Source organism: Equus asinus, chromosome 6, assembly GCF_041296235.1.
Source record: "Equus asinus isolate D_3611 breed Donkey chromosome 6, EquAss-T2T_v2, whole genome shotgun sequence".
Classification (NCBI taxonomy): Eukaryota; Metazoa; Chordata; class Mammalia; order Perissodactyla; family Equidae; genus Equus; species Equus asinus.
In genome coordinates, this window is record NC_091795.1 from 51,448,371 (window position 1) to 51,471,321 (window position 22,951).

At 44.6% G+C, this 22,951-nt stretch overlaps 1 long non-coding RNA gene across 1 annotated transcript in view; it reads left to right on the forward strand.

Annotated features, from left to right (window-relative positions):
- LOC123286604 (uncharacterized) overlaps positions 1-22,951 on the forward strand; it is a 57,552-nt gene that overhangs the window by 30,182 nt on the left and 4,419 nt on the right. Inside the window, exons 2-3 of the long non-coding RNA XR_011504274.1 lie at positions 2,358-2,462; positions 5,722-5,937. This is a non-coding gene — a long non-coding RNA (uncharacterized lncRNA). The remainder of the gene's footprint in view (positions 1-2,357; positions 2,463-5,721; positions 5,938-22,951) is intronic.

Genomic DNA, 22,951 nt, shown 5'->3' on the forward strand with positions numbered 1-22,951 from the left:
TGGTAGCCAGAAACTTAAAACAGACTGAGAATAAATTTGTACAGAAACATTTCTCCATCCACTGTATAACGTTTATGCCAAACTCTTTTTTAGCAGATAAATTATTACACTGTGATGTAATAGGCTTCAAAACAACATGATAAAAAAAACACAGCAGGGACTTATTTATAGATAAAAATAACTTCTAATGAGATTTTGGCCTTTCCTTTGAATGGGGTCCGAGGTGGAGTGATCTTTGCAAAAGTCTATTTTAGGGTTAACAAGTTCTTGTGGTAGTTTTAACGTGGTTCTATTCTTCTGAAGCCTAGGAGGAAGCTGACTAGGTCTTGTACTGGACATAGAGGACACACGATCACTTCAAAGAGACATAACAGGTCTGTGCAGAATGATCCCCTGGTTCAGGCACAGCTGAGACACGGGGCTGTTACACCCAGAGATATAGAGAGAGGAACCAGGATGGCCCCTCTACATACAAAATACTCTCTAATATATGAGAATGGTTTCCAGTAGGGATGAGGGGGGAGTAGGGAGTAGAAAGGAAAGGAAATAAATACATAAATAAAACAAGAGTGACATTTTACCATGCAATGATATAATAATGATGAGCATAATGTGCCATGAACTGGGGAGTAGAGTTAATAGTTCAATTAAAAAATACATCATACTTACAAAGAAAGTATACCCAGTATAAAGTGGGTGTGTTTTCAGTCCTTTTTACTTTTCACTTGGCTCCTTTCCCATTCCTTCTTTCCTAACCTTCCTTTTCTCCATTCTTTGGCTGGCCCAATGGCTACCCAAGAACTCCTCACGGTGAGCCCCTCCCCAGGCAGTATCTCATGCTGGCCACATATTCCTCCCTTCTCCCTCCTCTGTGCCTAGCCTGCACTTCAGAGGGCTGCTCCTGCCATGCCCCTCTCTATGAGGAGTCCCTAGGGCCAAGGGGACACGCCCTCTTGTCCCATCCCAGAGTGCATGCTCTCATTCTAGAGTACATTCTGGGAATCTGGGACCCCAAAGAGCCCCAGCCCTCCTTCAGGCCTGTTCCCAGTATTGGTCCTCTTGAAGGCAGACTGTGAACCGTGTGTGTACTCCAAAGTCCAAAGTGTCCAGTGTGTATTCCAAAGTCCAAGGGGCAGGTGTTTGGGAAGGTGAACAGAGCTTGGAGCTGCCGACTGGGGTGTCCACATGCATGTGCAGGAGGCCCCTGTGGTGTGGGATGGAGCCAGGGTGGGAGGAGAGGGGAGGCTGGACATGGGCTGGGGGCTAGGGGCTGGCCCTCCATGAGCTACCTCTTCTGGCAAAGAAGTCCAAAGAATCTGAGAATTCTAAATTTGAACCCAACCTTCCAGGTTGCTCTCAGGGTAGAAGGATAGAACATATTTTATCAGTTTGTTGGCTTGATTTATAACTTTCAAATATTTAAACACATTTTTTAGGCCTCCATTTGCCCTCTTGCCTTGGCAAGTATAAGCAACTGTCTTGGATTGGACTCTCTGCCTTTCATAGGACATCTAGGGCTTTAATTGGTGACCCCTAGAGACATAGCACCTTAACCCAAGGAAGAGCTGCCCTAATCAGAGCAAGGCAACTGCTGTGGCAGGTGAGTGGTGCCTCACTGCCTTTGCCAGCTCTTCCTGCTGGAGAACTGCAGTTGGCCATTATGTTATCACTGAGGTGTGCAGTTAAAAGCAAGCCTCCCGCTCCGTATGCAGCACTGGGGCAGCTGGCGTCCCTTCCACCCTCTCCCACCTCTAATGGGAGAGGTGGTATTTACACAGGCTGTAAATAGTTTTTTATTCTTTCTTAACACACACCCTTGTATGGTGGAAATTTTAAATGGGGAGGCTTTGATACAACCTAAAAGAAGCGCCATTAGTGACGAAACCAGCCAGAAGGATTCCTTCGTTAGGAGGAGTAATGAACCTGGGAGGGACCAGAAAGCAGAAGGGAAACCTGCTTCAGGACCTAGCTGAGGCAGAAAGATCTAGGGCAAGTCCAGTCCCGTGGGTCATGCATTCCATGGAGTCCTCTTCCCTTCATTTGCCTTCCTCTCCTCTCTTCCCTGTTTCCTTGCCCTGGCTCCCACTCTCCATTCTTAGCTGTGTTCTCATTAAAGTATATTAAAGATTAGAAAGGGATTACTGGGGCAGGCATGTGTAGCCTCTGTTAAATAGAACTTTCAGAAATAAAGGGGAAAGACAAAACTATTTCCCCCTTCAAATAAGTTGTATTCTCTCAGGCCAAAGAACTCTTGGAGATTTCCCCCAAGATCTCTTTTACCAAGCTGTTTTGTTTCTCATTCGTGAGTAGGGACTAATTAATGCATTAAACCAGTGTTTACTGAGCTTGTATTACAGGCCAGCACTGCTCCAGGTGCAGGAGAAATTGGAATGAACTGAAATGACAAAAACCCTGCCCCCATGCCCTGTACACTCTACTGGGGAAAACAAGCAATAAACAAGGTAAGTAACAACAACAACAATGTGTGTGTGTTGGGTTTGTTGGTGAGAAGTACTGGGGACAAAATAAAGAAGGGTACAGTGTAAAGTAGAGTGGTCAGGGAGGGCCTCACTGAGGAGGTGACATTTAAATAAAGACCTGAGGAGGTGGGGAAGAGGCAGGAGGATACCTGAGGTAAGAACATTCTTGGCATAGAGAAGAGCAAATGCAAAGGCCAGAGGCAGGAGCGTGCCTGACAAGTTTAGGGATCAACAAACATGCTAGTGTGACTGAGTCAAAAACAGGATGAGCACAGGAAAGAGGAGAAGATGAGGTCAGAAAGGTGTGGGTGTGTGGGTGGGGGATCATGGAGGGCCTTTACAGCACTTTGATTTACTCTGAACAAGGTGGGAAGCCACTGTATGGTTTAAGCCTAGGAGTGACATAATCTGATTTGCATTTTATCAAATCACTCACTGCTGTGTTGAGAATCAACTGTGGAGGACGAGGATGAAACCAGTTAGGAGGGTACTGAAATAATCCAAGGAAGAGAAGAAAGTACCTTAAACCAGGGTAGAAATAATCCAGATGGTGAGAAGTGGTCAGATGCTGGATATATTTTGAAAATGGAGTCAAAAGGATTTGCTAGTAAATTGGTTGTGGAATGTGAGAAAAAGAAAGGAGTCAAATAGAACATTAAGTTTTTTGATTTGAGCAACTAGAAAAGGGGGGTTTGCAGCAGTATTATTAGCAATTGTTCAAACTACAAACAATTCAAATGCCCATCAACGGTAGAATAGACTAATAAATTGTGGTATATCCATACAGTGGAATACTGAATAGTATCGGAAGTTTGCAAACTACGGCTACAACCACATGGATGAATCTCACAAATGTGATGTTCAGTGAAATGAGCCGGACGTAAAGATTTTTCTCAAAACATGGAACGTCATAAAATCAGGAAAATCTTAAGTGTCTATGGTGTTAGAAGTCAGGACAAGAGTTACCTTTGGAGAAGAGGGAATGAGTAGATGTAGGGAGGGCACAAGAAGGGCTTCTGGGTTGCTGGTAGTGTGTGTGTGTGTTTACACCTCAATGATGGTTATACAAATAAAAAATACATATACATTTTGGATAATTCACTGAGCTGCACACCTACGATTTGTGCGCTTTTTTGGTCTGTGTATTTCACTTCAATTAAAAACCAAGACTGCTGCCTTGTTCCCGTCCCGGGCCAGTTAAATCAGAATCCCTCAGGAGAGCGTCCAGGGTTGAGAATACCGCGCTCTGCCTTCGCTGGTGCTGTTCGCTCTAGGAGGGAAGACCTAGGGCTGTGTGTCTGGGAGCTGACCTAGTGCCTCAGAGAGGTGGTGGGGACAGGGCTGTCTCGTGGAGAGAAGGCTGGAGGTTCCTGTGCGCAGGTGGCAGATAGCAAAAATGTCCCGAGGTCACACCTCTGAGGGTGAGGACGAGGCTCGGCACCTGGGGTAGTGACTAAAGACTACCAACAGGGACACTGGCCTCCAGGGACTGCCTGTAGTCACCCTCCCTTAAGAAGTGACTCTTGAATTTAATTTCAAGTTCACCAATCGTTTGCTGCAGCCTTTAGTTATTTTTATTTGCCAGACATTTTGTGGAGATTTTCACCTCTTCATTGGTGTTTTTGTGTTTTACTTTAGTGACTTAGTTCTTGTTGTCTTAATTCTTTTCTGTCTTCTTTCTAATATATAACCTCTCAGTCCACCAGTGATCCAGCCACATCCAATGGCTGGCCCCTCACCTGCCAGGAGGTTGGGGCTTGTTTTCTAACTCTCGGCCCACACAGGGGGTTGGGGGGGACAAGCAAATGCTAGTGCATGGCACTCTTTTTTATTTTTTTAAAGATTGGCACCTGTGCTAACATCTGTTGCCAATCTTTTTTTTTTTCCTTCTTCCTCTTCTCCCCAAAGCCCACCCCCCACCCCCGGTACACAGTTGCACATTCTAGCTGTGAGTGCCCCTGGTTGTGCTATGTGGGACGCCGCCCCAACGTGACCCGATGAGCGGTGCCATGTCCACGCCCAGGATCTGAACCAGCCAAACCCTGGGCTGCTGAAGCAGAACGTTTGAACCCAACCCCTCGGCCACGGGGCTGGCCGGCCCCCACCTCCACTCTCAATCTCTGCTATTCTCAACTTTACTCCATTGAGAAAAGGGTTATCAACAATGAAAACCTTTAGTATCTCTCAATTATTACTCTGAGTTTATAAACAGAAAACATTTATGGGCCAAGCTCTGTAGCTTGATAGAGACTCTACCCTTTTAACATTTCTTCAGAGGCTTTAACAAAATAATACCTTTAGAATTCAACTTAAATAGTATTTTAACAGGGCTGTACCCTCTTTAGCTTTTATTTAAATAGCTGGATATAGCTTTTCTAAAACTATTTTTGTTATAGAAGATTTAAGGTATTATCAAAAGAAATAAACTTGGTTGTAGCTTTAAAATAAAGCAAAATTTACTGTATAGGTCACATATACAATTGTATAGATTTTACAGATTTTGATGTAAGGGATAGTGAAACAGAATGCATAAATATCTTTTTAGATGCAAAACTGTTCTTCATATGACCGTTACAATTTCTGAAAGAAAGTCTGTATACATATATCTCTATTGTGTAGGAAAAAGAGCTGCTGCTTATTCATTGGATTATGGGTGATTTCAATGTTTTCATTTTTGTCTGAATTTTTTTGGTCCAGTAAAAAGCAGAGGAAAAAGTAGGAAATATGAAATACGGGCATCCTTCTCTACATAGTAGTTAAGATCTTACTAGCAAAGCAACTGAGTTTCTGGAAGCTGCAGCATCAGCATCACCTGGGAACGGGGTAGAAATGCAAATTCTTGGGCCCACCTCAGACTTGCTGAATTAGAAACTCTGGGGCTGGGCCCAGCAATCTCCTTTAACAAACTCTCCAGGTGATTCTGATGCATCCTAAAATTGGAGAACCGCTGCTCTAAAGAATAGCACGAAACCAATTTGGCCAACCCTCAAGCAATCCATTCTGGTGTTTTGTTTGGTAAGTTTGTTTTTTGCCCCCCCCCACTCATCACCCCCCTATCAAACCTATACCAGTAGTTCTCAACTCTTTTAAAAAAGACTCTCCCCAGATGGGTCTTGGGCATCCAGGTGCTTCTGATGTGCGCCAGGGCTGATAAACTCTGTTCTATATTCAGGTACTTTTGTGGTTGAGACAGATGATTGTTAACACCTGCCCCCAAATTCTTTTGGTTATTTCCTGCAAGCCCTGTGATGCAGAACTCAGGCCTCTATGGACCGCTTGTCCAGATCTAAAGGTGTTTCCTGAGGGCCGAATTGGCCTCGTATGCAGGTTCCTCTGCAGACCACAGCAACGCACAGAAGATGTGGCACTGCCTCCTGGCACGCACACAGGGCCGGCTCCCCCAGCTACACATCAAACACCAACTCTGCTGCCCATGCCGGATGCCAAGTGAGATAATGTGAGTTAAACCCTTAATTTGGTGCACAGAGAAAATGTCAACAAATGCTAGCTATCTTTATCTTCATTATCTAAGGCATATGGATCCCTTTTCGTTTAAGCTCACAAAATACCTGCTTGCGAGACCCATCTTGGTTGTTTCATCTTAAATTCTCTACCCCCTGACCCCCTGCTTCCGCCCTCGCCCCCAGCTTTACCTGCAAAGCCCAGGAGGGACTACTCACATTCATGAGGGATGTTCTAAGCCAGTGGTTCCTAAAATGTGGTGCTGGTAGGAGTGTCAACAGCACGAGTATCATCTGGGAAATTGTTAGAAATGCGAACTCCTATCACCTAAAAATGTAATAGTAATAAATGAAGAGGGTAGGAGGAAACTTTTTCAGGTGATGGATATGTTTATGGTATAGATTATGGTGATGGGTCCACAGATGTATATTTATCTCCAAACTCATCAAGTTGTATATATTAAATATCTATGGCTTTTTGTATGTCAATCACACCTCCATAATGTGGTTTAAAGAGAATGCAAACTGTTGAGCCCCAGCCCAGAACTTCGACCTCAGAAACTCAGGAGGTGGGGCCCAGCCATCCACGTGTGATTCTGATGCGTGCTCACCTTGGACAACTACTGCTCTAAGCCCTTGACTCTCAAGATGGTTAGAAATGTGGAACCTCAGACTCCAACCCAGGCCAATGGAATTATAATCCCCAGGTCACCAGGGTGCACCGTTAGAGTTTGAAAAGCACCGCTCTAAATTCTGTCCCTCCACCCAGTTAAGATTAGAACACCAGAAAGGTGTGTTCTTGGATTGCAGCTTCTTGGCTCCCTGCAGAAAAGCCATCACAAGACAATCATTTCAGTGTGAGAAACAGATGCATGAAAGACCTTTCTATATCCGGGGAAAACAGTTTCTACTGCCATTCACCACCCCCTCGGATAAAGATTCCTCCTGTCCGTTTTCTTAGAGTTTAGAACAAGCACGTATGTCTGTGTTTTAAAAAAGAAGTTGAAGTTATAAAACTCATTGTACCTAAGTTGCCAGGACACTTAGATTTTACCCCAATTCTAAGATATATTCTTAGTCTAGGTTCTCTCGTACAGCTCTCTCTTCTCCTCCTTAAAGTGATCTTTGTGTTTTAGTTCTTGTTTGAACGATTCTACTGTGGCTGGCTGCCTTGTTTTACTATAAGTAGCCTCAAATATGGTGTGAGGAAATAAGGGATTGATGAGAAATGAGTCCGGCTGATGCCTTGGAGCAGCGCCGCCTGTGTGACGCATAGTGCCTTCAAGAGCTCAGTTCAAGGCCCTCCTGCTCATGAAGCGTTCCTGGTGGCTCTCCGCCACAACTATAATTAATGTGGCCTCAGATAACACTGGTATCGTCATTATAACATATATCACTATTGCCCAATATTGTGTGAGTTAATGTTGGTAAAGTGCTCGAACAGAATAGGAACATAGTACATATTCAAATTATTGTTGTTACCATTACCATTATTATCGTCATTGCTTATATATACTTATATGTCGTTCCTACTAGACCATAAGCCTCTTTGGCGTGAGGAGAGGGCCTTATTTATTGTTGGATTCCCAAGTAAGCCTGGTGGATGTTGCACTCACAAGAATTTCTTACACATGACATTAATGAGAGTAAATATGAGAGTGCTTTGAAAGGGAAAACATGATTTAAGGCCACGATTGGAGCATCGAGTCCCAGCCCATCTATCCAAAGAGAGATGCTGTTGTGACAAGAAGAGCAGCACATCCCTTAGCCTGGGTTCTAGAATGCATCAAAAAAAAAAGGAAGTGAAGGATAAATGTCACAAAACGTGTCAGTGAAACTCAGTTCAGAAGAAACTCTGACCAAAACCAAAATGGAACCAAATGAAAATGTTAATGGTCATTTTTAGTAAGTCACAAGAATTTGAAGAAAGGCTATTTTAATAAATAGAACAATTTCATTTTCCATACAGCCTAGGAAATTAGATCTAGTTGGTTTCTTTTACATAGTCTCTGCTCAGCTTTGCACTTCTTTTGCAGAAAGCAGTATGGTTTCACCTTCAATAACTTATGAAAAAAGGAAGCAAAAGAGAGAGTGTCTTAGTATTTGTTTACAAGAGAAAAACACATTGGATGTCATTTGTGGGGTTATCTGACATAGGGGAAAAAAAAGTTCAGGCAAGAAAAGAAAATCGAGCAAAGAATCAGGTTTGCCTGATGTGTGGAAGCAGGTTCACAGGGACCCTCATGAAGCCGGAGATTCAGGGCCCCTCTCGTAGGCTCTTCCAAAGCCCCAAGAGAGCCCCTGGCAATTTTGTATTTATAATTCTGCATTAGCGTTCATAAGTGGGCTTCCCAAGTTGTCTAAGTTTGAGGCTTTGTAAAACTGAAACTGATCCTGAGGAAATGCCTGTTTCTGTAGCTCTTGCTTTTCAGATTCACTCTTTTTCTTAACTTGTCTTGCCAGGTAAGGTGATGCAACAACTAGGGGATTTGATAGTGAGGAAGAGGTCCTTGGAGGACTGCTGGGAGGGGAGGTGGATCACCATGGGCTGAGTTCAGTGATGAAATGTAGTTACTAGGATGTTTTTCTTCAAGAATTAGCATTGTCTTTCTAGGGGTAGTGGTTCTCAACCATAGGTAATTCCACTCCCCCCGCCCCCCCGACCCCTGCAAGAGACACTTGACAATGTCTGCAGACATTTTTGGTTATCATAAATAGGTTGGGATGGGGAGGGCTGCTGCTAGCATCTAGTAAGGGGCCAGGGATGTTGCTAAATGTCCTACAATACACCGGACAGCCCTTCACAACAGAGAATTATCTGGCCCCAAATGTCAATAGTGCTGACGTTGAGAAATCCTATTCTAGGCTACTCCTTTTACCGCAGGTCACTGACAACTCAGGTTGTCAAAATGAAATAACCAACAAACAGTATAAGGTAACGTCTCAAAGGCATTTTGCAGTTTGATCTCTCCCATAAGCCATTGTTGGGCATGTATCTGGCTTTCTTTAGTAACTTCCACTCCCCCCCCCCACCACCCACCTCCCATGTGCAAAGGCTCTCAGGACAGTGGCTCTAACTAAAGCAAAGGTGGAAACCTGGTTCAGGCGCTGATGTGTGAGAAACAGGGAGTCCCTCTTACAGTGGTGGAGAGGGGACTGGAAATGGCCTCCACACCTACAGGAGAATCCTAGGCACTGGAATGGTGCTTTGTTGTGCAAATTCTGATCAAAAGACTGGGTTCCCGAAAACTAAAACAATTAGCCACTCCCTTCAACAATTTCAATGTCAATGCAATGCTGACAGAAAAGTCCACACCTTGAAAATGTTGATCCCACCCCTAGGCTGCTGAGCCCTCCTAGTTCAAATCTCAGAGTTACCAATGGACTGCCCCAGATTACTGCCCTCTGACCAGAGCTGGTCCTTCACCACCTCTTGGCCTTCCTTCTAGTCACCTTCTTTTTGTATCTCTGTCTTATTCCCATGGCAGCTCACTTCCTCTGAGGCCCCAGACTGTTCTCTCCCTATTTCTCTTTTGCAGATGTCCTTGCCTCCTGCTTTCCTGAGATGAGTAACAAAATAATCCTAGCTGCTATCATTCATGCGGTAGCCACAAGCTCTAAGCTGGTGCAGAATATACTCTTCATCTGCAAAGTGAGTACTAACAATAACCCTGCTTTGCAGATGATGAAACCAGAGCTTTAAAGAAGCCTCTAACCTATTACAACTCATGGTACAGGCATTTGGTCCCGGGACTACCCATCTCCAGTATGAAATCCCTGTATTTCTCTCTTTTCCTCTGAAAATCTGTCTCTGTCTTGATCCCTGGTCTTGGAGGAAGAAAAGTTCTTTCAATGCAAAGTTTCCTCCTCCATCTTGAGCTTGGTTTCCTCCTGTCTCCCACTGCACCTCCCTACATTAACTGTCCCCTCCCTCTCTCATATAGATCAGCCTCTCCTCCCCACTGCCTCTTCCCTACAAATGCATTTGGTCTGCCCGCCTTCACCAATCACTCCTGCTTCATCTGCCTCCTTGCTTCACTGTCAGCTTGTCAAAAGGAAGGGTGTTTCAGTTTGGCCACCTCTTCTGTTCCCTCATGCACTCCTTGGCTGTCCAGTCACCTACTTGGTGAGCAAAGCCTTGGTCCCTTCCCTGACACTGTGTGTCTTGGGTCCCTTCTCTTCCCTCCTGGGTGGGCACCATGTCATCTCCTACCCTTTTGTTTCTCAGTGCCTGGGACAGTGCCCTGAATAGCAAGGGCGATGGTGATGACCTCACATTCAGAACTGGTCAAAAATCAAGACAAACACTTCCCAGGGGCAGGGAGCTAGCTGAGGTGGGGCTCCCAGGGAAATTCCTTTGGGCTGGAGTTCTGTTCAGCAGAATGACGACACACTATTGCCATTTTTAGAGCAGTGATTACCAAATGGAAATACCCTATTTCACCAGAGACTGAGATCCGAAGTCACTCGCTTCATAGCTAAATGTCATTTACCTCTTCACTGTAACTGAGGCGCTGAGAAACAAGCACATGACTACATGCTAGGGGATTCAATTCCTGTTTTTCCTTCCTGTTTGTCCTCTGTTAAAATAAAAAAAGAATTACCTAAAAGAAACTTCTTGGTATTGTTATCCTGAGAGTGTATTACTACCACATATATGGAGATAATGTTAAATGAAACAATAAATAGTTTTTCAGTTGTTGGTATTGAATGCCACCAATTTTTAAAAGGCAAGTAACATCTGGGCGCTAAATCTATATTTGACGGCAAAGATCCCTTTTCTGGGTAATTCCATTCTCATACCCTCTCCACTGAAATGTCTGTAGGAATTTCCATAAGTTGGTATTAGTAAGCTTTTTCTAACATTCATCCATCTATTTATCGGTTCATTTCTTAATTCATCAAATATTTATCAAAACTGTGTGCTCAGTGCCTGTCATCAGGGAGTGTAGTCCCATCAGCATTTATAATTCAATGTGATGGGTGCTGCGTAAGAGAAACATAGGGTTTGGTAGGAATATTTACGTAGACGCTAACCCCAGACTTGGGGGTGGCTGGTCAGGGACAGCTTCTAGGAGGAACTAATTAATATCTAAGGTAAAACCTGAGTGTGTTAGGTGAAGGCAGGGGATGCAGTTGAGGGGAAGGGGTTGTCCCAATAAGAGAGAACATTCTAGTAGGCTCATGTCAAGGAAGAGAGAGATACAGAGACAGAGAGGAGAGAGTTTTAGGAACTGAAAAGTTCATTCTCACTGGATCGGAGAAGAACAGAGATTATCATCATCATCATAGCTAACACTTTAGTACATAAAATGAGTGCTATTATTATCCCCATTTTGCAGATGTGGGAACTGAGGCACTGAAAGGTTAAAGTAACTTACCCAGGGTCACCCAGCTAGTATGTAGCAGATCCCAACACTACCCGGTATCTGTGCCCTTAACCGACACAATACTGTCTGGCATCCTGTCTCTGAGATAATTTTCTAAACTCCCTCCCAGCAACGATTTGGAGGCTCCAGAAGAAAAGAATAAATTGAGGCAGTGATTTTAAATTTAGTGGGACATCTGAGTGGAAATCTTAACCAAAGAAACCTTGCCCTTGCCCACCTGCTCCCCTCCATAAATCAGATTAAGGTAAGAGCACTGCTCTTCTGAGGGGAGTTTTCACTTAAATGGGGGAGGGACCAACAAGTTTTGAACAGTGTAACTGGTAGGATGGGACAGAGGGAGATGTTGTGGGGTAGAGGCCTAGCCTGTGCCTCCCAGGGTAACAAGTAGGTTTTATATAAGGACTACCTAGTCCTGTAATCGGAGGCATCTCTTTGGCCTAGTAGAGTTGGTATGAATTACTAAACTCTTAATTTTCTATCAGGGAATGACAGGCTCTTGAAAGCTGCACATTAGAAGGTTTTTTTCCCCTCCAATTACTAAAGAAATAGGTGAATATTACTCAAGTTGACTCAAGGAGTAAGTTGGCTTATTCAGAGGTAGCTGAGTTCACTGATCTGGAACAAACAACAGCTTCATATCCCTTAAGGAGGAAGCCAAAAAGGGCTTAATGTCATAAACTTTCCAAATGCACACTTCAAAGCGGTGAAGTGTGTGGATGGTTCACCCAAGCATGGTGCATGGTGATAAGACTTCTCAAGACCAAATAATCTCTCATGGACAATTACCCGTCAGTTAGATTAAACCTTGAGCCAACGAGAAATCTAGAATTTGTTCACAACTAATTCTTCCTAGAATAAAAATATTTCAGTTTGAATAGTCTTGTATGTCACCCTCCCTGAATCAAATGCTCACTTTTTCTATTTCATCCCCGTTGCCTGGTTCCTTTTCAAGAGAGTAAACAGGGATAGGTAATATTTTAGAGACTGGCTGAAACTGGCTTGAGTTAAAATGCTCATCTCTAAGACCTGCAGTGGTGAAATGGATGAGGAATGAGTTATTTTCCATGTTTATGTCCAACACTGGTAAAGCTGATGGCTTGTGTGTATGTGATTGGGTTTGATTAGAAAAGGCGTTTTGGAGAAGCTGATGGTCAATGTGAATGTGAACACATTGGTTTAGCTAGTTGCCTGAGGAGAGATGATGCTTGTGCTTTATATCCTTGTCTATACCAGTACCTAGGGAATTCAAAGTCACTTGGAAATTGATATGGTTTATCATTAGTCTTCTTGACTCAAACCATTCCCCATCCCTCCACCAAAAACTGGACAACAGTTTTATTGGTCCTTTCCCTATTACTTAAAACTCCTCCTTCTACTTGGCCAGATCTGATTTTACTATTCCTCTCAGACATGTGGATAGAGAGCTTGGTTAATAACTTCTGCTTGTTGATTTATTGTATAGATAATTAGTTAACTCATCACCTTGAAAATTCAGGAATGTCATTATATAATGATTGATTGACACTTTTTTTCATTGGGACATAGGCTGCCCCTGCCCTTTTGGTACATGTTGTGGTCAGAAACACAACTGTCAGCAATGAGCCTTTATCCTTGTTTGTTTCTCTGTTGCCATTGGGTCTACTTGTCACAGTAGCTAGAAATGTACGATGTGGTGCTTCTGCCTTGGAGTGATGGAGTGATTGAGTGGTGGGAAAGAAGGGAATTGAACCACTCAACAAACCCAACTCTGACTAAGTGAATGACTAAATGAACCCAACTCTGACCAAGCCAATGGCTTCAAGAGTACTGGAACAATGAGCATGCCATGGTGGTTCTCATTCCACAAACATTTGTTCTTTCAAACAGATGGTGCCTTTTATGAGCCAGATATTTGGAAGACACAGGTCTGACCTTGAAAGCTCACATTTAGAACTCACCCCAAAGTGGGCCCAATAAAGGTGCTGAAAAGACCTGAGGCTCATCTACAATCAGCAGCCTCTTCCCCTTTTCACATGATAAAGTGGATGGAGTTGTTTTTCACCCTTCTTTGGCCTCGACTTGCCTGTATTAATAAACTGTAAAGGGACAGACTCAAAATGACTTAGATAACAGAGGGGTTTATTGCAAGGCTCATAGAAAGAAGATTCAACAACTCAATCACAGGAAGGGCAGAGCATCATTTATAGGGAACCAGGGAATCCCTCCCTCCCTCGTCCGTCCTTCCTATCCTACAATCCTTCTCTTTGGCTAACTCTGCAAGGAGGCTCTCTTCTCTCTCCCAGCGGATCGGGGTCCTCCTCATGATGGTGGTACCACAGCCTCACATTTCCCAGCTTCCATTCCTCTTTCTGTCTCCTTGGGAAGCTCAGCCCCTTAACTGGCCACCAAATGTTAGAGCTCCTCTGGGCTCTATCCTAGGTCCTCCTACTCCCTCCCTCAGAGATCTCATTCATGCCCACAGCTTCAATCACCATCTCGACTTAGAGGATTCACAAATTTATTCTCTAACACAGACCTTTTTCCAAGCTCTAGGCCTGTGTACTCAAATACCTACCTGGCATCTACTCTTGGGTATCTCAGAAGCATCTGAAACTTTCCCCTTTTTTCTTGGTAAGAGAAGCTCCATGTTGTTGGAAGTGATAATGTACTCAGCTGAAAAGACTACATTTTCCAGCTTCCCTTGCAGCCAGGGATGGACGGTGAGATGTATGCAGAAGTGAAGTTGCACTTCCAGGCAAGTCCTTCACAAATGCTGACTCAGCGGGAAATTTTGCCCGTTTTGCCATTATGCCTTCCTCCTTCTTCTGCTTGGAATGTGCATGTGATAGCTAGTGCTAGTGGTCGTCTTGAGGGTATGAGAACTTGAGGATGGAAACTAGCACTAAAAATAGCAGAGAAAATGGTGGAAAGAGTCTGGATAAAAATGCCTACTTTGTATCTATAGACAATTTTTAGGCGAGAAATGATAAATTTCTATCTTATTGAAGCCATTCCTATTTCAGGTCTCTATAACTAGAACCAAACACAATTCCTAACGAATATGATGGCCTCTTCCTACACCTCCATCCTCCTCTGGCATCAGGCCCCACTCTACTCTCTTCACTCTTCTCTAGTCACACTGTCTTCTCTCCCTATACTCACCTGCTCTCTCCTGCCACTTAGTCTACTCAGACACCATTCCCAAGGCCTACATCTTAGCTCGGTCATCACTTCCTCAGGGAAGCCATTCTTGAACTACTTCACCAGGTCAAGTCCCCTGTAATAGGTTCTCAAAACACCAGCAGCCTCTCTTTAGTAGTAATTGTCCCCATTGCAATTTTATAGTCTAGTGGGAGGGACTCATAGCTCTCCGCCTTCTAGATTGTAAGCTCCATGGACTGTGTCCTTTCCTTTTATTACCGTTGTATCCTTTATACCTAAGCACAGTTTTGTAATAAGTACTCACCCCCAAAATAAAATAAAAATGTTGACTAAATGAATGCACCAGAAAGGTGTTACTCAGACCTCTCTGGTCCATATTTTTAAAATCCTAGGGAAGGATTGTGACCAGCTTATCTAGGGCCACGTTTCCACCTCAGGACTGTGGCCAAGAGCAGGGTCTATAAGAATATGGCAGCCCCCATTCAACTCACATGTTTGGAGTAGGGAGAAGAACAATTTCAAAAAAGGGAAAGGGATCGATACCTGTAACAATAAATATCCACCCATTTAAGGCCATCCTTGATGCTTAGCGTAAATTGATTTTACCTGTAGGTGAAGGTGGAGGAAAGAAGGTTCACAATATAATGTGGCTCAGGTCCTGCATGCCCTGGAAGAGGACCTGGTCCCCAAACTCTTGTATATAATAAGAGGATGACCTTGGTAATTCCCTCAAGGTCTATTCTCCATTCATTGTCAGTAGATAATGACAATAAAATTGAAAAACTTTGTTTTGTCCAATATTATGACTTTCATTTAATTCAACAAACACTTAAAATAAAATATAAGCTCTTTACTCAAAACACTTCCCTTTCTGGCCCTGCTGCCTTCTCTGACTTCCTTCTCTCTCCCTACACATCCCTTCCTGCCTTCTCTGACTTCCTTCTCTCTCCCTACACATCCCTTCCTGCCTTCATTGGGTTCCAGCCATTCTGGCCTCTTATTTCTCAATGCCTGAGCTCTGTCCTGCCTCAAGGACTTTGCACTGCTGCTCCCTCTGCCTGGAACTCTCTGCTCCTAGATCTTGGCAAGGCTGGCTCCGGAGGCCAAGCCAGCAGTGCTGCTATGAACACTTCTGCCGTTTGTACACTGCACAGAGATGCCGAACTAAGGCCTGAAATTCAGTTCCTATGCTGCCCACCAAGCTCCGTGCTCTGAGGAAGAGGTGCATTTTTCTTCACCAAAGCGCATCCTGTAGCAAATCCTAGGGTCATTGGAGCTGCATCTGGCCAGAGGGGAGATCTTTGTCTATTTGTACACAAGCCACGTAAGGCTAGTGGTGGCCCAAGGCTAGAGGGCCTCCTCATCAGAGCTGGAAAATTTTCTCCTCTACTGGATGATGCCCTGTGGCTAGACTGACACTGGAGCTGAAAACCTTGAAACTGACTGAAGGTGAAGGAGAGAGCGCTCCACGGGGAGATCCTGAAAGTTAGGTCTGCTTCTGCCTTGTGTCCACACTCTTTTGGTCTAGTCACTTCTTCAAACCATGCCCTCCATTGTCCCACAAGTATATTGTGAGCTCCATCACATGCTAGGGAGGGATTAAAGGCGACTAGCCTCTGCCCTCTAGGAGATTAGTCCAGAGGTAGAGAGATACAAATCAAATAATCACACCAACAGGATTTCACATTGAACTGTGATGAGCCCCCACAGGAAGGAGAGGCGGGTGGGGCCTTGAGAGCTGGTGGTAGGAAGATGTGACCTAGTTGGGGGATGGGGTGTTGGGAAGACTGCCTTGAGGAAGTGACTCAAGCTGAAAATGGAAGGATGGGTAGGAGGGAACTGGGCAGAGAAAAGATGGGACCTCATATGGAAGGTAGCCTGGTCCAGAGAAGAACAGAGCCCTGGTTCCTGAGGCCTGGGCCCAGCTCTGAGTGCAGGTCACTCTAATGCCCAAAGGTGTTTTGAACAATTCTGTTTGGCTTTTAAGAATGTGCTGTTATTCATCACTGAAGTAACACTTGCAGATCATTCTGGTAAGTCATCGTTCAGTGTCCAAGTAGAGCCTGACTGAGTGGTGTACTGGAGCAGGCTCCTTTCTGCTTGCAACAGCGGCTTGCACACATCTCTTCCCAACTCCACATTCAATGACATCACATTGGTAGCTTGAAATTGGTCATGGTGAGAGTATTTACACCAGAGAAATTGGCAAACAAATCAGGGCTTTTTTTTTTTTCTTGGAAAGTCAATGTGAAACATTTACTAGCATGCCACTGAGCATGAACCATCTCTGACAGCCCTAGAGAAGTTACCCAGTTTCACAGAGCATCACAAGTTTTCTTGAAAAGTTGGATTTATGACAAAGCAACATGGTGGATTTGGGATTCTGCCTGAGATAGCTGGAAAAAGATGCTGCTGACCCAGCTGAGATGAAATGTGGTTTCTGTCACTCATGAATGCTTCCTGGGAATTGATTTTCAAGAAGCAGAACCTCATAAATGCTGTTATTTGAGCATGATAGAAGTGGTTGGACCTGGACGGTCAGCATGGCTTGCTGACTCCCTCTGTGCTCAGAGAAACTGTTACAGGTCTTGGGAACAAATAGTAAAAGGCACCCAAGACCTCATCTTTCCCCTCTGAGGACAAGCAGTTGGTGAGCAACATAGAACAAATACAAATTATGTGTGTAACTCCTGTCCCCTGCTTTCTACCACCCTAGTGGTTTTGGCAAGGCTTGATTCAGATGATGAGTCTCCTGAGAGCATGAGTCCATCTGACTAAGAGGATGTCTTAGTCATCTTCGTGTTTCTCACAGTAGCTGGCACACAGACAATCTCTCATTAAATGCGGGCTTTCGAATGAATGTACCTAGTGAAAGAGAACCCAGAAAGTTTACATAGCTAGATCCCCTCCTCACCCAGGCCGTTGTTTGTCCTTATGACTTGCCTTTCTGGCAACTTCTATTTATCCTGCTAAACTCAGGGGAATTCTGAGAAGCCTTCCCTAGTCCCTGGATAGTGGGGGTGGGGTGGGGGGGGTGGGAGGCCTACACCGTGCAGGCTATCCCCGGTACCTGTCCTCTCAGGTACTCTACCCACCCCATCTACTGTGAGTGTCGCCATCGCATCCATCCCTCCAGCCCTGGCCCCTCACACAATGCTTGGCACAAAATAGGTGCCCAATAAATATTTAATGTGTGAATGAGGGGCTGAAGCTAGTGCACATAGGAACTTAAATTTCAGGAAAGATTGAAGAAAGTCACACTTAACAAGTTCCTTCACGTGCCAGATGTATGAAGGGTAGCAGAATAGGGCACCCCAAAATACGTCACTTTGGCATAAGGATATTGCTTTGAGCTGAAGAAAAATTGAGAAGCAGCTACAATAAAAGCTCTCTGCTCTCCCCCTATTTTCCTAAAAGTAGGACAGGAATTCTTAAAGGTGTCCCCCTCCCCTCTCCACCAAGAAGGACAGAAGTTAATCATTGGAGAAAACTCTAAACCCTTATCAGCCCGGAAACGGCACTGGAGGAACCGACTTCACAAACCTTGTGAACCTAATGGGCTTTACTTTCATCAGTTCCTCCATACATTTGCCTTCCCACAGTTTGCTGCCCCAGAAACTCAAGGTCCTTTTCCTTTTCTTGTTACTTCTCTAAAAGTGTATTGCTCTTTTGTTAAGATGCTGTATAAGCCCAAGCTCTAACCAATCCTTTGAGTTACTCATCACCGGGTACTCGCATGTGTATGTGTGATGCACATGTTAATTCTTGTTTGTTTTCCTCTTGTTAATCTGTCTTTTGTCAGTTTAATTTACAGGATCACCTGAAGAGAACCTAAGAGGGTGGAGGGAAAAAGGTTTTTTTCCTCCCTTACATATGGTACAATGTCCTCACATTCTTTCTCTCTTTTCATCCTTACAACAACTCCATGAAATAAATTCTATAATTCCCATTTTACAGAGAAGGAACTGACGATCAGAGCTGTCAAGTAATTTACCCAAAGTCACACAGTTCACAACAGGAGGAGCTAGTATTAGGGTTTCAGTATGATTCTCTGCCTTCTACTACACAGTGATTTAGGGTGGGCTGGAACCAGAGAAATCAAGTGCAGCAATTAAAAACTGTTTAGTTTAAGGGTCCCTTTCTTTGCCTTTTTTTCTTTCCTCCAACATCATAGACTTCACTCCTAGGGGCCAGTTGGTGCAGTGATTCAATTTAAGTGTATAGGACATCTGGGTCTATTTCTGTTGCACTTGTTACAGCTTTTCAGGGAACATTTTGCTACATTTGTTCCATTCACTCCAAGTGCTCTAGGCTTATGGAATAGGAATGTGTGTGAAGCAGCTAATGGGCCAGTACATACCTTCTGCTGCAACTCTTGACCAGTGCATAGTAGAGCGCTGTTCCAGGACAACCTGCATCAGAATCCCCTGGGGGTTGGATAAGACTCAGTTTCTCAATCCCACTCCATAGAGTAGGTCTCTGGAGTGGCCCTGAAATCTTCATGTTGACCAGGAACCCCTGGCTGAATGTTTTTTAAACGAGGTTTCAAGGACCTGTTTAAGGTATAATTTACAAAAGGCAAGTACACAAATCTCAATTATATAGCTAGAATTTTTATATAAGTACACACATTTAACCTGAGTACATCTGCGTAACAATCACTCAGATGAAGATAGAGAATATTTCCTTCTAAGTCTTCCCAGAGGTAACTACTATTCTGACTATCACCATGGGCTGGTTTTGCCTGTTTTTGAACCTCATAGGTAAGGAATCACACAGTATATGCTCTTCTGTGTCTGTTTTCTTCCACTCACATTATGTTTTTGCAATTTATCCACATTGTTATGTGTAGCAGTATTCTTTTTATCGCTGGTAATATTCTATTGTATGACTATCCTTATTTATTCCCTTATTGAAGATCACTTAGACCGTTTCCAGTTTTGGACTATTATGAACAAAGCTGCTATGAACATTCTCGTACTGGTCTTTCGGTCGACATAGGTGCTCAGTCTCCTTGGGTAACTACCTAAGAGTGAAATTGCTGCAGCCTTAAGGTTTGACTGTGAAAGGCCGATGGGAGTTTATATACAACCCTGAGCCAGAAACGCAGTGTTGGGGCAGGATGTCAACTGTCACCGCCCAAAAGGAAGAAAGTGCTAGGGCGGGGAACTCAGTTGCTGATTCTAACTCATGGATTCTCGACAGGTGATACTGCCCCCAAGGAGGTGAAAATTGTTGCTTGGAAGGACAGAGGTGTGTGAAAAAAATCTTAGCTATTAAAATGGTTTGTGGCCCTGAGATATGCTGATATATAGTAATGTCATGGGGAGAAGGGGAACTAGGAAAAAAATATCTGACAAGACTCCTGAGCAGGTGCTTGAGAAATGTTGGTCTGGCTAAACCTACACATTCTCGTATCTCCAAAATCTGAAACGTAAGGGGATCACCTTGCTTTTGGGTCAAGGAGGGTAACCTGGGAACAGGCAACACTCCCCAGAGATGCCCAAGAAAAATACAGCTAAGTCCCTGTGTGTGTGTTGGGAGACGCTGGGGCTTGTAGGTACACAGACACAATAATTCTTTGAAAGGACAAGTAAGTAACCAGAGTCCTTAGAAATCTTGCTCTAGTCAAGACAGCGGCCAGCTGGCCCATGAGAGGAAAAGTTTCTTTTATTAGCACCTTTTGCTGAGGGAGGAAGTGATGAATGTCTCCATCAGCCCTGGGCGTCATGTGAGATCAGATCTTGCATGGAGGAAGCTCAGGAACCACAAGACAGCCACCACACTCAAGGCTTCCTCGGCACCTCGGCGCCCAATCTCCTTTAACTCATGCGTGATGTTTCCGCCCCAGCAGGCCTTCACTTGTGAGCAAATGGAAAGAAAAGAAAAAATCTGGAAAGAATGAATGCATCAAAGAGAAAGCAGACACCGTGAATCAAGCCAGAGGGAGACACATGTGGTCTCTGGACACTAGGCAGGCAGAAGGGGGGCTTTGAGAGAAGCCCCTGCAGTTCTCCGTGTTCTCTTTAACCCAGGTTTCTGGTGGGCCATTCATCTCTGCTTGCTCCTGCGGGGCTTGTGGTCAGCTGTGAAAAGGGCCACGGGGGCAGTGTACCCTACTAAGCCCCAGGCACTGCCTTCAACCCTGAATTACACAGACCAACATATGGTACAGTGACCAAATCCACTTATAACCTGTGTGACCTTAGTAAGTTTTGTACTCTTTCTTAAGCTTTCTGTGCCTCAGTCTCCTCATCTGCAAAATGGGGTGATCATAATGGTACCTACCTCATAGTGTTGTTATGAAACTAGAGAATAGGATGAAACTAGCAAATACATGTAAAGTGTTCAGAACAGAGCTTGGCACAGTCTACTCTATATGAGCATTACTCTCGACTATTATTGATGATAACTGATAGCTGCCCTCACCCTGCTCCCACACGAGGGAGGGGGCTACCTTCTAATTTCTGAATCAAAAGGTTGACAGGTAAGTATGATTTTAATAATTTTTGCCTGTTCCTCTCTAGACTTCAGGCAGGGATATTGCTGCCCCCTTGGGGTTGTCGTTTCTTGATTGACTCGTTTTCTCCTTCCCTCCTTTCTCCCACTCAGCAGCCATGCTCCACAAGGGGGAGGCGGAGATAACCACTGTCCTGAGGTGGGGGTGGGGTACGTAGCTAAGAGGAAATTTTGATTGAGCCCGATGACTCATGAGTCACTGTACATTTGGCTCAGCAGGGTGAGGTCACAGCACAGACAGGGAGCCCAAGCTCAGGTCTGCTTGGCCAAGAAATGAAGCTGCTTTCACGTGAGGGATGCTCCAGAGCCATGGACACGATCATGGGCCATGCACACCACATTCTCTTCCTTTCCAAGTTATTTTGTTAAAAGGGATATGATGAGCTGGGCTTATGCAAACACAGGTAGGATTGGTTCATCTGGTGGTGGTTGTGGCTTTCAGAGGTCTAGCTTATTTGTTCTGTGTCCAATTTCCCAAAGATCCTTTGACCTTTCCCGAAAGCCACTGGATGATTGATTCTGAGCATCTCGGGCTGAGCTCCCCAGGAAGCAGGCTCTGCAACAGAGATTTGTGTACACAAAGTTTATTGGGGAGTGCTCTCAAGATCAATGCCTCTTGGGGAGGGAAGGAAGCAGGAAGGACAGAGGGAAAAGTTGAACTTCAGGTGCTGTCACAGCTAAGGCTTCAGCTAATGCCACAAGGAACTCTGGAGCTAGGATAGGATGGCCCTTTAAAATCGGAGCCCAGGGCAGGCTTTATACCTGCGCCCCCCACACCCCCCACTGACCGTTGGTTACAGGCTGCTCTGGAAAAGGGCAATGGCCTTGGGTGAGGCAACTCTCTTTAGGCCAGGGCAAGCCATGAAGATGCAGCTGTGAGCTGCTGGCTGCCAACACTCCCAGTAGCTGGGGTAACGAACACCGTGGGTTGAGGGGAGATCCAGCATCCACTGATGTGGATCAAGGCTGCCCCAGGGAGAGAAGCCCAAGGCATCCTGGCCTACATGCCGATCTATATGACCTGATTCATATCTAAAGTTATACGACCACACAATAACCAGACCCCACCTGCACTGATACCATTTAATGACTATTTACATCATCTTTTCTTTGTCTACTAAAAATAAGTTACATACCCATGCCTTATAAATTTAGTCCTAACCCTCAACATACTGCAGCTCTTCACTGCTCATGGGTCCTGTCCCCATGCCTGCAGCTCTTCACTGCCCATGGGTCCTGTCCCCATGCTATTCTCTGAGTACTACTACCAGACCTTGAGAGTCCAAGAAATCTTTCTTTCGACTCCTTGGCTTATTGAGCCCGCATCATCCACCACACTGAGCATGGGCATTAGATCATTGTTCTGCCTTTTATCACCTGTTCAGATCTTCCCTGTTCTCTGAGATCCACAGAGCATAATGATTAAGGGTATAGGTTTTGGAGTCTGAAACACTCATGTTCAAATCCTATTTCTGCCATTCATTTGACAATATTTATAGAGCATATTTCAGGTGGTGTTCAAGGAACTAAGGATACAAAAGTGATAACGCCCCTGCCTCTGGAGCTTATAGTCCATGGATGGCAGGGGGACACAGACAATTAAAAAAGAAATACATATATTTAGCATCATATATATAATATATGTAATTATGAGAGATACTATTTGTGGTATATAAATTCTATGTAATGATTAGTGACATGGCAACAGTTCAGTAGGGTGTGGGGTAAGGGAATGGTGGGAGTGCAGTTCTGTGTGGCAGTCAGGGAAGGCGGCATTTGAACAGACATGAAGAGGGGAAGGTGTGGCTGTGCAGAGGTCTGGGGAGAGTGGGTTTCAGATGGAGGGAACTGTGCTGCAAAGGCCCTGAGAAGGGAGGTGCCGGGAGTGTTCAGGGAGCACCAGGAGGCCATGGTATTGGGGGCAGGGGGCGGGGAAGGAGAGGGAGGAAGGTGTGGAGAA